The sequence below is a fragment of the Lactuca virosa genome, chromosome 4 (genome assembly GCF_052849685.1).
Source record: "Lactuca virosa cultivar CGN04683 chromosome 4, Lactuca_virosa_CGN04683_v6, whole genome shotgun sequence".
NCBI lineage: Eukaryota > Viridiplantae > Streptophyta > Magnoliopsida > Asterales > Asteraceae > Lactuca > Lactuca virosa.
The window spans coordinates 7595841-7611052 of record NC_136429.1 but is presented as its reverse complement, the minus strand read 5'-3'; positions in this window follow the sequence as shown (position 1 = coordinate 7611052).

The following is a 15212-nucleotide window of genomic DNA, read 5'->3' as shown; positions in this document are numbered from 1 at the left end:
CTCCTATAGTATTTTAACTTTATGTTTGGTTCTAGTGTTTCTCTTAGTATATCCTTGGTAAGTTTTAGACTTGTCGCAACACCACAGTCACTCCCAAACACATGTTGGTCATATCTCAGATAAATATAGTTGATCAGGTTATATTTATCCCATACATGATTACATAACTATCCAAGTTTAACCGTAGTGTCCAACTCGTCATAAATACTTTTATGTAGTTCTTACTGCGATACTGTTTCTAGTGTGTATGCATATTTGTATACTTCTTGTAAAACACTTATACTTTTAAAAGTATACTTTTAGCTCAGAGCACTTCGGCCCCCTTAGCGTTTATAGTTGCATACCATGTAAGGTTTGATATACTTAGTTCACTATAAACAATAGCTCTGATACAAATTTGTCACACCCCCAAACCAAGATGGCGGAAACGTTCTGTAACATCCCGAAATTCAGGTACAACTATTTAGCCCTTCTTTTATTCAAAGTGTCAAGTTAAGCCCTTAAGAGGAATTGGTAGCAAATGAGTACGCTGGGCGTACTCAAGAGTACGTTGCGCGTACTCATACGCTTATTTTGGACGCGGACTCGCCTGAGTACGTTGGGCGTACTCAGGGTTACGTTGGGCGTAATGTGTCCAGGTGCAAACCCTAATTTCTGACTTGTGCCCTATATATTGGATGCTAAGGCTCATTTCTCAGCCTCCATAGCAGTGAGTAAAACCCTAAGAGATAACTTTTCATCGTTCTTAGTGAGTGTGTGTGATTTTGGAGCTAAAAGTGCCTTGGTGTGCTAGTAAAGAAGAAGGAGAGAAGTTTGTGGAGACTAGAGTTTGAAGTGCAAGTTTGGATCTGAGATCTACAGAGGAAGGAGCTGCATTTGGAGGTATAAAGTTCAAAACTTTCCTCTTCATTTGGTTTGTTGCTTCATGGACCATTTTAGGGTTAAAAGTCCCAAAGGTGGAGACTTTATGAGCGTAATGTGCTCCATGGACCTAGATCTGTCCCCTTTCAGTGGTATTTGTGTTTTAGATCCATAAAGTTTCCATCTTGGTCGTTGATATGAGGACATGCTAGAGTTTTGAGCTTTCTAGGGCTATAAGTGGTATATTTTGGGTGTTAGTGACTTGTTCAGCCATGCAAGGGCTTAAAGTCATCGACTTTATGGATTAAGAGGTTTAGAAACGGTCAGATCTAAAAGTTGGATGCGAGTCTTAACTGTTTAAGACCTCAAGAGCTAAAGGACTGAAGGTGGGAATTACGCGAGGCGTAATCCCAGTACGCGCAGCGTAAGGGGTCGCGCACCCCGTTTCTGTGAGGACGCCGGGTACGCCCAGCGTACATGTTTGGTACGCGCAGCGTAACCCGGAGGGTTGATTTTTGTTGACTTTTAGGGTTTGGTCAACTTTAGGGTCTTGGAGCCATGGGAGGGGTAAAATGGTCTTTTACCCTTCTGAGAGTACTAAGAGGAGGAATAGTCTAGCCTTGAGAGATGTATTGATTTAGAGTGTTTATTTCATATGATTAGGCGGAGGCTAGACCCGGTTTTACAGAGTTCGAGCTTTACCGAGTTACCCGAGGTGAGTCTTCTCACTATACTTTACCTAAAGTGGTAACAGAGTTATTGTATGCTATCTATGTGATTTGTGGCACGACATTATTTCTATGTGATTTATGCTGTGTGTATACCAGAGTTAGGACCGGAAGGTCCAAAGAGCTAGGACCAGAGGGTCCACAGAGTTAGGGCCCAAGGGCCCACAGAGTTATAGCCTCGAGTGGCTAATGTGTGTTATGTTCTATAGTTATGTGCCAGTGTATTTGTATGCTATTTATGTGTTGATATTTATTGTGATATGTGATATGCATGATCCAGAGTTATCAGAGTTAGGACCTTTGGGTCCATAGAGTTAGGGCTAGAGAGCCCACAGAGAGTTGGGACTGGAGGGTCCCACTGAGACACACTGACCAGAGGGTCAGCAGAGTTATAGCCTCGAGTGGCTAATATGTGTTAGAGTGGTATTTTGGGGAACTCACTAAGCTTTATGCTTACGGTGTTATGTGTTATGTGTTTCAGGTACCAGTGGTGATCGCGGGAAGGCGCCGACATGATCTGTACACACACCCGCAAAGTTTATTATGATTTGATCTTGGGATTTGTAATGAGATAAAATTGATACATTGTTTTTGAAAGCAATTGTGGATGAATTTATATGGTTTTAAAAAGTGAAAAATTGTTTTGAAAATATGGGTGTTACAAGTTGGTATCAGAGCCTTGGTTTGAGGGATTCGGATACATCTTCGAGCGTATCTGAACTCAAACTGAGGAATTGAGAGATTTTCAAAATAAAATTTGCAAAATTTTTCACAAGAGTAAAGAGTTTTGAGACAAACAGAGCAGAGCCGTGTGTACGATCAGCCAGCGCCCGAAAGGTGAATTCCCAAAATACCCTTGCAATTAGTGTTATGAGATATATTATGTTATGATATGCGATGAGTTATGCTATGCATGCTAGAGTAGACTAGGTATTCTTATTAGGACTAGAGTGGCCTGATATGTGATGCCTTAGTCTAGGAGTTTTGCTGCTAGGGATACTTGAGAGTGTTTAGATAGCAGCGAGGAGTTATGAGAGAGCTGCTAGTGAGTAGCATATGGTTAAAGAGAGTAGAGTACTTGGGACTTGGGATCCAAGGAGGAGGACTTAGAGTGAATACTGATGCGGTGTGGACGGTAGTATAGGGCCCGTACTACTGAAGACACCGGAGCAGCGCGCACCCTAAGTAAGAATCCATTGGGTACTCAGGAACAAGTAGGGTTGAGTTATCGAGTGCGAGTATACTCGATCGAGTCTCTGGTATCTTCATATTGTGTTTCAGAGACATCATGGTTGGAACACCGCACACGCCGGAGGGCAGCGGTATTAGCGATGAAGAGATTCGCAGTATGATTTTGACGAAATGACCGTGGCGATCCGGAGGATTGTGAGTAGCGGATCGAGGGGTGATGTCATGGTTCGAGTACCATGATTAGTAGCAGATCGAGAGGTGATGTCATGGTTCGAGTACCATGATTGGTGGCAAAATGAGAGGTGATGTCATGGTTCGAGTACCATGATTAGTAGCAGATCGAGAGGTGATGTCATGGTTCGAGTACCATGATTGGTGACAGATCGAGAGGTGATGTCATGGTTGGAGTACCATGATTAGTAGCAGATCGAGAGGTGATGTCATGGTTCGAGTACCATGATTGGTGACAGGTCGAGAAGTGATGTCATGGTTCGGGTACCATGATTGGTAGCAGATCAAGAGGTGATGTCATGGTTCGAGTACCATGATTGGTGGCAGATCGAGGGGTGATTTTGTGGTTCGAGTACCATGATTTGAGGCGGGTTGAGAAGAGAGGACATGGTTCGAGTACCATGAAATGTGGCGGTGAGTGCTTCTGGTTTTGCTGGTTATTCCGCAGTGATTATCTAGACCAAGGTCGGATGTGAAGGAGTATGGGCCCAGAAGGCCAGGGAGAACGAGTTTTAGTGGAGCATCCCTTGATAGGGAAAACGAGTTAGCTCTAAGGGATTTGTTGGTGATATGCCAGTGGAGTCACAAGACTAAGAGATGAGTAGGGACGGTGCATTATGGAGGGGTACGGTCTGAGCTGGAGAGCCGGCCGATAGTAGATATGTCACTTTCCGTGACCCGAGTGGTGCTATTTCCGTTTTTTATGGGAGACGTAAGGGGTGTTGAGATTTCGGTTTCTGAGTTGGAGTGAGCCCTGTGGAATCGCACTGATGGTGACTTTTCAATCAGAGTATCCGGCAGTAGGTCTGTCGCGAGGGAATGGTATAGCTTGAGCAGGTTGACAGTGAAGACTGAAATGGTCAAGGATCATGATACACCCTATTTGAGTATAATAGGGCATGTGTTAGCCGCAGTGTTGGGCGATCAAGAGGGGTATATCAGGGCAGTGACTCCTATGGTTCTTGAGAGGTATAAGGAGTGGAAATGTGGTTTCTGATCTTATGATAAGGGGCATGTTGGAACGTTGGGCAAGGAGTCAAGGATGAGGAGTATGATGGTTCATTATTTCCAGATCCAGGGTTAATGTTAACACTGGACAGTTGGGAGGTCCGGTGAGGGTATAGTGTGAGATCCTAAATGACTAGAGGCAGTCACGATGGTAAGTACTGAAGGTTGCATACGAGATCCTGGTATTTGGAGTTGTTTGATCTCTGTCAGGAGATCATCGAGAGTTGCGTATCACCTTCCAAGAGTAGGTGCGATGATTACTGGTGGGGACAGTCGGGGTGATAGATTGTTGGTACGCCAATTGGGGATGGTTCGAACCCTAAGCGGGGAAGAACCGAGTATTCTATCTGAGGAAAACCGCACCTGCTGCTAGAGTTACCGAGGCCAGGCCAACGAGGGCCGAGGCAACCGAGGCTCGCGAGAGAGCCTTCCAGTTGATGGCGGGGGAGGTCCGTGCAACGCCCGATGTCGTGGCTGGTACTTTTCTTATGAGTTATGTACCTGCTTTAGTGATATTTGACTCGGGAGCGAGTCGATCATTTGTGTCAATAACGTTTGGTCGGCACATTAGTAGCCGACGAGAGGCGTTGAGTCGACCTCTACGAGTTTCCATAGTGGACGAGTGAGCGGAGTATGTTATGAATGTGAGTCGAGGATGTGTACTCGAGATCTTCGGTGTTGAGTCCCCGATAGATCTGGTCCCGATATCGATGGGGGACGTGTGTGTCATAGTGGGCATGGTTGGGTTAAGCCGATTTGGGGCTGTCATAGACTGCGAGCGACAGTTGGTGACGATACGAGACCCCATTGGGGGAGTACTTACGGTGTACAACGAGGGTAACCGATGTGGGTTGGCGTTTTGTTCAACCGCCAGAGCGAGACAGAGTTTTCAGCAAGGCTGCAGCGGGTATGTGTCCTATGTGATGGACATACGAGAGGCCGCTGGGAGGCCAAGTTCGATGGATGACGTTCCGATAGTGCGAGAGTCCCCGGATGCTTTCCCGAGGAATTGTCGGGTGTGCCTCCCGAGAGGCAAGTAGAGTTTCGCATCGAGTTGGTTCTGGGGGCAGCGCCTATCGCCAAGGCGCCTTATCGCCTTGCGCCGCCAGGGACGCAGTAGTTATCCTCGCAGCTTCAGGAGCTACTAGGGAAGGGTGTTGTGATGTTACGGGAAGCCGTAGTACTCACTAGTCAGATAGAGGTTGTTGTGATACTATGGGGAGCCGTAGTACTCACTAGTCAGAGAGAGGTTGTTGTGATACTATGGGGAGCCGTAGTACTCACTAGTCAGAGAGAGGTTGTTGTGATACTATGGGGAGCCGTAGTACTCACTAGTCAGAGAGAGGTTGTTGTGATACTATGGGGAGCCGTAGTACTCACTAGTCAGAGAGAGGTTGTTGTGATACTATGGGGAGCCGTAGTACTCACTAGTCAGAGAGAGGTTGTTGTGATACTATGGGGAGCCGTAGTACTCACTAGTCAGAGAGAGGTTGTTGTGATACTATGGGGAGCCGTAGTACTCACTAGTCAGTAAGAGGTTGTGGTGATGTTATGGGGAGCCGTAATACGCACTAATTAGCGAGAGGTTGTTATGAGGAAGCCTTCTTGATCTGAGCATGACACAGGAGGGTTTTAGGCTTGAAAAGCCCTACGCATGAGTTTTGGTAGCCTGGTGGTCGGACCAGGGGTGAGACCGGGGTCTCCTCAATGATTGGGAATCATTACATTCTGAGTAAGTGTGGACATCCAATCCGAAGGGATTGGATAAGTAAAGTACGCATGGTTTGCGGGTCCCCAAGCTATGAGTTGAATGAGTCATTGGAACGAGCGATTCCAACTACGGGCGGACCAAACTCTTGAGTTGAGTTGAGTCCTGGTGATGTGTTGTACAGACCGGACCGAAGGGTCCAACGATATAGACCGGACCGAAGGGTCCAACGATGAGTATCAGATGATAGAGGTCGGGGTTGAGTCGATCTCCAGTTGGGCACGAGGTTGAATTTCAGTACCGCCTACCACCCACAGACAGACGGGCAGAGCCGGCGTACGATTCGGACGCTCGAGGACATGCTTCGGGCATGTGTATTGGACTTCGGAGGAAGTTGGGACACGTATTTACCCTTGGTTGAGTTTTCCCATAACAACAGCCATCATTTGAGCATCAATATGCCACCCTTTGAACTGTTGTATGGGAGGAGGTGCCGGACTCCCATTTGTTGGGGTGAGGTCGGGCAGCGTGTGATAGGTAGTACAGAGATAGTACTTCAGACGACTGAGCAGTTCAGCAGGTCAGACAGAGGTTGTTGACCGCTCAGAGCCGCCAGAAGAGTTATGCGGACAGACGTCGCTCGGGGCTTGAATTCCAGGTTGGTGACTTAGTACTCCTGAAGGTATCTCCTTGGAAGGGGGTGATCCGATTCAGGAAGAGGGGTAAGTTGGGACCTCGGCATATTGGTCCTTTCAGGGTGACTGCCAGGGTGGGCAGAGTAGCGTATCGTTTGGAGCTACCTACGGAGTTGAGCCAGATTCACGATACCTTCCACGTGTCTCAGTTGAAGAAGTGTATCGCTGATGAGTCGGCAGTGGTTCCGTTAGAGGACATTCAGGTGGATGCGAGCCTGAATTATGTTGAGAGACCGGTTGCGATTGTGGATCGAAGGATCAAGACTTTGAGAAACAAGGAGGTGCCATTGGTTCAAGTCCAGTGGCAACATCGGAAGGGTTCTGAAATGACCTGGGAGCCGGAGTTAGAGATGCGCGAGCATTATCCAGAGTTATTTGTTGAGTGAGACTTCGAGGGCGAAGTCTAGTTCTAGTGGGGGAGAATTGTAACATCCCGAAATTCAGGTACAACTATTTAGCCCTTCTTTTATTCAAAGTGTCAAGTTAAGACCTTAAGAGGAATTGGTAGCAAATGAGTACGCTGGGCGTACTCAAGAGTACGCTGCGCGTACTCATGCGCTTATTTTGGACGCGGACTCGCCTGAGTACGCTGGGCGTAATGTGTCCAGGTGCAAACCCTAATTTCTGACTTGTGCCCTATATATTGGATGCTAAGGCTCATTTCTCAGCCTCCATAGCAGTGAGTAAAACCCTAAGAGAGAACTTTTCATCGTTCTTAGTGAGTGTGTGTGATTTTGGAGCTAAAAGTGCCTTGGTGTGCTAGTGAAGAAGAAGGAGAGGAGTTTGTGGAGACTAGAGTTTGAAGTGCAAGTTTGGATCTGAGATCTACAGAGGAAGGAGCTGCATTTGGAGGTATAAAGTTCAAAACTTTCCTCTTCATTTGGTTTGTTGCTTCATGGACCATTTTAGGGTTAAAAGTCCCAAAGGTGGAGACTTTATGAGCGTAATGTGCTCCATGGACCTAGATCTGTCCCCTTTCAGTGGTATTTGTGTTTTAGATCCATAAAGTTTCCATCTTGGTCGTTGATATGAGGACATGCTAGAGTTTTGAGCTTTCTAGGGCTATAAGTGGTATATTTTGGGTGTTAGTGACTTGTTCAGCCATGCAAGGGCTTAAAGTCATCGACTTTATGGATTAAGAGGTTTAGAAACGGCCAGATCTAAAAGTTGGATGTGAGTCTTAACTGTTTAAGACCTCAAGAGCTAAAGGACTGAAGCTGGGAATTACGCGGGGCGTAATCCCAGTACGCGCAGCGTAAGGGGTCGCGCACCCCGTTTCTGTGAGGACGCCGGGTACGCCCAGCGTACATGTTTGGTACGCGCAGCGTAACCCGGAGGGTTGATTTTTGTTGACTTTTAGGGTTTGGTCAACTTTAGGGTCTTGGAGCCATGAGAGGGGTAAAATGATCTTTTACCCTTCTGAGAGTACTAAGAGGAGGAATAGTCTAGCCTTGAGAGATGTATTGATTTAGAGTGTTTATTTCATATGATTAGGCGGAGGCTAGACCCGATTTTACAGAGTTCGAGCTTTACCGAGTTACCCGAGGTGAGTCTTCTCACTATACTTTACCTAGAGTGGTAACAGAGTTATGTGACAAAGTTATTGTATGCTATCTATGTGATTTGTGGCACGACATTATTTCTATGTGATTTATGCTGTGTGTATACCAGAGTTAGGACCGGAAGGTCCAAAGAGCTAGGACCAGAGGGTCCACAGAGTTAGGGCCCAAGGGGCCACAGAGTTATAGCCTCGAGTGGCTAATGTGTGTTATGTTCTATAGTTATGTGCCAGTGTATTTGTATGCTATTTATGTGTTGAGATTTATTGTGATATGTGATATGCATGATCCAGAGTTATCAGAGTTAGGACCTTTGGGTCCATAGAGTTAGGGCTAGAGAGCCCATAGAGAGTTGGGACTGCAGGGTCCCACTGAGACACACTGACCAGAGGGTCAGCAGAGTTATAGCCTCGAGTGGCTAATATGTGTTAGAGTGGTATTTTGGGGAACTCACTAAGCTTTATGCTTACGGTGTTATGTGTTATGTGTTTCAGGTACCAGTGATGATCGTGGGAAGGCGCCGGCATGATCTGTACACACACCCGCAGAGTTTATTATGATTTGATCTTGGGATTTGTAATGAGATAAAATTGATACATTGTTTTTGAAAGCAATTGTGGATGAATTTATATGGTTTTAAAAAGTGAAAAATTGTTTTGAAAATATGGGTGTTACACGTTCGGGGGTGGAGGACGTCATGTACAGTATCACAACAATTGCAACATAGTAATCAAAGTAAACACAACCATTACATTTAATATATAAGGTATTTACATCTGTTTGATACATAGTACGTATACAGCAAAAGTATAACAAAAGTATAAAAGACGTGACTCTATAAGCTTCGTCTTCTCAAAAGCCTGTGGCGTACCTGTCTACTGGTTCCCTGAGAATACAAGCGATTTTGAAAGTGTATCAACATTTAAGTTGGTGAGTTCATAAGAATGTTTTTGTAATGAAAACCTGTCTTTGAATCTGTGAAAATGTTTATATGTTTCTCAAGAAAATCCAATATTTCCTTTAGTAGTGTAGGGTGGTCTTAAACCCTAAGATCAAAAATGTATGTTTGTTACTGTATGCTGTAGTATATGAAAATGTTAGTTTGTAAGCCTGGTTACCACCGGATGTACTGTATAGAGTTGTTTTGTACGAAAATATTTGTATGAAAACCATGGATACCACCAGTATGTATAGTAGCTTTATTACTTCAAATAAAACCATGTATTTGTATCCCCTGGAATCCACCAGTGTAAAGAATAGTAGTTCTATTAATTAAAATAAAACTAATGAAGAATGAAATCCTGTAAACTTTGGTTAGTTATACTGTTGTGAGTTTGATATAACCATGCTTAATATGACCTAGTGACCTCTACGACGTTCTTCAGGCGTCGGAACAGTATGATATTTGTCACCCCAGGCATGCCTGCCTAACTGTAGCTAGCAGTTTAGGTGTGGGATTGTCAGTCCCAAAAAGATCGATTCACAAATCTCACGCTCTCCCTCCAGGAGACTCTGGTTATACTGTGGTAGGATTTAGTTCAGCACCCCGAAGGGTACAATTGAAGTAGTGCCTCACAACCTTGTATTAACTAGTTTACGTGTAGTGTTGTAGTGTTCTCTTGTACTTGAAACTGTATGTATACTTGTAGAGTAAAATAATTACACTTAAATAATTATTTAGTATTGTACTCTTGTGTTCAAAAAATAGTATTGCATGCCATAAACTATATCTACATAGTTTATATGTTTATTAATGTATAAGCTCCGGAATTGATAAAACCGTGTGTTGAATCCCAAACTATACCTATTATAGTTTGCATGTATGTTATGTATTCGATTCACGTATTGTACTGAAAACTTTGCAATTATGGTTATATGTTGAAAAATTCCCTTATGCTCAGCATGTTACAAAGGGGATAAAATATCTGAATATTTTATAAAATGTAGTGATCTCTTGGTTGTATCAATTTCATAAGTTTTAATTCTGTTGAAATCCTTTATATAAGAACACAAAATTACTTTGTGTTTTGCTTGTATTCCCCCTGAAAACGTTAAAAACAGTAAAAATGTATGGGTATGAACTCATAGTTGATTATGTGCACGTGCTCGACAGAAAAACCGAAAAGATGACCCTCGAGTTGGAGTACGTGGAATTAACGGTATCCTAATCATAATTAAACACATAATTGTGTTTAAATTAGCGAAAACATTAATTAAAGTGTTAGAAAACACTTGATTTTGGGTTAGAAATGTTACCGAGACTTGTTTGAAGTGGAAAAAGAGGGTTGGCGGCCGTGAACAGGGTTTGCGGTTGTAAACGGGTTTACGGTTGTAAACGAGTTTGTGGTTGTAAACAGGTTTGCGACCTTTGAAGATATGAAGGCTGTTCTTGGTGTTCTTGGTGAAAATATGAAGATGTGAAGGTTTGTTTTTGAGGATATGAATGTTCTTGGGAGGTTCTTGGGAGCAACTTGAGAGAGTTTTCGGGTGAAAAAGGTGAGAAATGAAAAATCTCTCCGGGAAAAACCTTTATACCGGTTGGGTTTACGGCAGGGAATCGGTTCTCGGTTGAAAACGGGTTTACGGCCTAGGGGTTTACGGTTTTAAACGCGTTTACGGCCCAAGGGGTTTACGGTTGTAAACGCGTGGCTGGACGAGTTTGCTGATTTTTCGAGGGAAAACTTGATTTTTCGAGCGTTTTTGGTTCCAAAAACTTATATAACCTCTAATTATATATTTTAGATTATTTTCTAACCCACAAGAACTTAACGGAACAAATAAAATTCGAAATTTTATTTAACGGAAATTGACTTTTGTTGACTAGAAAGTATCGGGTTGTCACACTATGGGAGGGTGTGTGTAGTGTGTGTAGGTCAGAATAATAAAAGATAAAAATGGATTCTTAAGTGGTTCTTAACCTTTAAGAGTTCTCATTTGATCTTTTACCTATATATATATATATATATATATATATATATATATATATATATATATATATATATATATATATATTCAAATGAAAAGAATTATTAATTTGAGAACAAATTTCAACTACTCATTATTAAATGTAAAAAATTTGTTAAAATTATTTTATTTTTTTACTAAAAATTAATTACATTTTCATTTGATATTTTATAATCGTGCTATGTTACTCTCTCTCATTCTCTCTTTCTCTTTTTCTCTGTTTGTGTGTGTGTGAAGATAAATATAGACAATCATGATGATCACCGTTCCGCTGTCACCGGAACCACCGTAACACCGCCAGAATCACCGTTACCCCGTTGGAACCACCAGACGACCACTTGTTCACTCTCTACAGATCTGCTTGTTCATCATCTCCTTCCGCGTCCCACTGTCTAAAACCACCTCCTCGCCTCTTGTCTTCTTGAACCATCACCAACATTGGTGACGTCGTTGTTGTCTACCACCAACGGCAACAACAAATTGATTTGTTGCTTCTCTTTTTTCCACCACTCTTTTCCGACGAAAAGGATTACCGATCTGATCTACTTTCCCGATATCGCTTCCTGACAACCAAATCTGGTTTCACCGGATCTGAAAAAGAAAAAGGCTACCAGATCTCGTTTCAACAACAATAACATCACGCTTCACCAGATCAGAAGTAGAAGGTCATATGATTTCGTTGCCTCTCTCGTTCTAGCCTTTTACAGCCACATAAATTGAGAATAAGATCTACTCTTTGTTTCTTTCTTCACATCTACAATAGCGGTCCAGTGCCATCACTCCGACGATGGCATTCTGATGATGGTGCTCCGACGATGGCGCTCTGTTGGTGCCGCTCCAACGATGGTGGTGGCCAAATGAAGATGACGATGACGGTAAGGTCTACTCTTTCTCTAACTTATTAAAAATGGAAAACGAGGTCGTTGTGATGAAAATATGTATACAATAGTTTGTTTTTTGCAACAAGGCCTTTAAGTTAATCATGAACTTCTGAAATATTTATCTAAACATATATAAATCAAATAGTTAACTATGATCACTACAAATGAGTATATAATATAACAATATGTTCGACGTCTATGAACTATTTTTTTTCTTTGAAAATTAAAGTGACTAGAAAATATATAGAGAAATTAGTTAAATTACGATAATAATAACTATTATATTATATATATGTAGGTAAACGCTATATACATAAAGTCTATCCAAGTCTACACACAAAGTCCAAAGAAAGATAGGCAGAAAAAGTTTTCACAATAAATATTTTCACACTCCACTCACTCTTCACAACGACTAGTCTTGTACTTTGTCATATTTTCATATCTTTGAATAATCAACATTTTAATATTAATAAGTTAGAGAAAAAGTAGGTATGTAGATTTATTATCAAATTTTTATTGTTTTCTCTTATATATAAATATTATTTCTTTTATAACTGTTATATAATTTAACTAACGCTAATATATATATATATATATATATATATATATATATATATATATATATATATATATATATATATATATTAAATTTATTTGTTTTAGGTTTTATTTAAATTATTACAAAAATATCATACATAAGTATAAAATGGTGTAAATATCAAATAAAGTTATTTTTTTTATAAACACATCTTACTGAATACTGTTAATATTTAGTTATATTTTAAGCTTTTATCTAAAATACATGCAATCACATGTGATTAAATACACGAGACCAACTATTGAATCGAAAACGCAAAAAGTATTGTCCACATAGTCATATGTGATGAAATACATATAATCACGTGTGATTAAATGTATCTAATCACATATGATTTATATGGACAATATTCGTTTTTGCATCCTCGATGCAATAGTTGTTCTTGTGGATTTAATCACAAATGATTTTTGTGCACAAGATTCATTTTTGCATTCTCGATTCAATAGTTGTTCTTTGTCCATATTAATTATATATGATTATATACATAAAATCGCATTTGATTAAATACACAAGAACAACTATTGAACCGGGAACGAAAAATTAAATCTTATTCACATAAATCATATGTGATTAGATACATATAATCACATGTGATTAAATACATGATATCAACTATTGTATCGAGAACAAGAAAACGATCGTCCATATAAATCATATATGATTAAATATATATAATCGCATGTAATTAAATACACGCGACCAATTATTGAATTGAAAACATGAAAATAAATATTTTCCACATAAATCATATGATATTAAATACATACAATCACATGTGATTATATGTATCTAATAAGACATGATTTATGTAGACAAAATTCATTTTCACATTCTAGATTCAATAGTTGTTATTTGCCTACTTTAATCATGTGTGATTAAATACATTTAATCACGTATGATTATATGTATCCAATCACATATGATTTATATGTACAAAATTAATCTTGTACATATAAATTATAAGTGATTGGATACATCACATATGATTAAAAAACACGAGAACAACTATTAAATCAAGAACGCAATAACGAATCTTATCCACATAAATTTTATATAATTAAAATCATATGTGATTAAAATCATTAAATACATATAATCACATTGATTAAATATACGAGAAGAACTATTAAATCAAGAAAACAAAACAAACATTGAGCACAAAAATCTTATATGATTAAATACATATAATCACGTATGATTAAATACACGAGACTAATTATTGAATAAAAAACATGAAAACAAATATTGTCCATATAAATCATATGCGATTATATACATATAATCACATGTGATTATATGTATCCAATTACATATGATTTATGTGGACAATATTTATTTCGCATCCTGGATTCAATAATTGTTCTTTGTCCACCTTAATCATATGTGATTGGATACATTTAATCACATGTGATTATATGTATCTAATCACATATGATTTTATTTGAAAAAAAACAAATGTTATCTATGTAAATCATTTGTGATTAGATACATATAATCACATGTGATTATATACACGAGAACAATTATTGAATTAAGGACGCGAAAAAAAACTGTCCACAATCATATATGATTAAATACAGATAATCACATATGATTAAATATACGAGACTAATTATTGAATCTAAATTGCGAAAATAAATATTTTCCACATAAATCATATTTGATTAAATACATATAATCATATATGATTATATGAATTCAATCACATATGATTTATGTGGACAAGATTCATTATCGCGTTCTCAATTTAATAATTGTTCTTTGTCAACTTTAATCATATATGATTAAATACATCTAATCACATGTGATTATATGTATATAATCACATATGATTTATATGGACAAAAAATAATTTTGTCCATATAAATCATATGTGATTATATACATATAATCACATGTGATTATATACATATAATCACATGTGATTATATAGAAGAGAACAACCATTGAATAAAAAACGTGAAAAGAAATCTTTGACTATATAATCACATGTTATTATATGTATTTAATTACATGTGATCTATGTGATAAGATATATATAATCACACATGATTTATGTGATTATATGTATTTAATCACGTATGGTGTTGGTGGTTATAGGTAGTGCTTGGTGGTGATAGCGGGTAGATGTGGTGTTGTAGGTGGATGTGGGGGATGGTGGTAGGGTTGGTGGCTGGTGGTGACGGGTGTTGGTGGTGGTGGTAGGGGATTAAATACATTTAATCATATGTGATCACATATATCTAATCACATTCAATTTTATTTGGAAAAACGAATATTGTCTATATAAATCATAACATGTGATTAAATACACAAGACCAATTATTGAATCAAAACCGTAAAAATAAATATTGTACACACAAATCATATTTGATTACATATATATAATCACATGTGATTATATGTATCCAATCACATATGATTTATGTAGATAAGATTCATTATCGCGTTCTCGTTCCAATAATTGTTCTTTGTCAATTTAATCATATGTGATTAAATACATCCAATCACATGTGATTATATGTATCTAATCATATATGATTTATATGTACAAAAAATAATATTGTCTATATAAATCATATGTGATTAGATACATGTGATTATATGTATCTAATCACATATGATCTATTTGGTGATGACGTATGTTGATGATTGGTGGTGGATGGTGATGGGTGGTAGTGGTAGGCGATTGGTGATGATGTTGGTGGATAGTGGTGGTGGGGATGGTGGTGGCGGGTGATGGGTGGTAGATAGGGTGGTGGAGGCAAGTGGAGGTAATGGGTGGTGG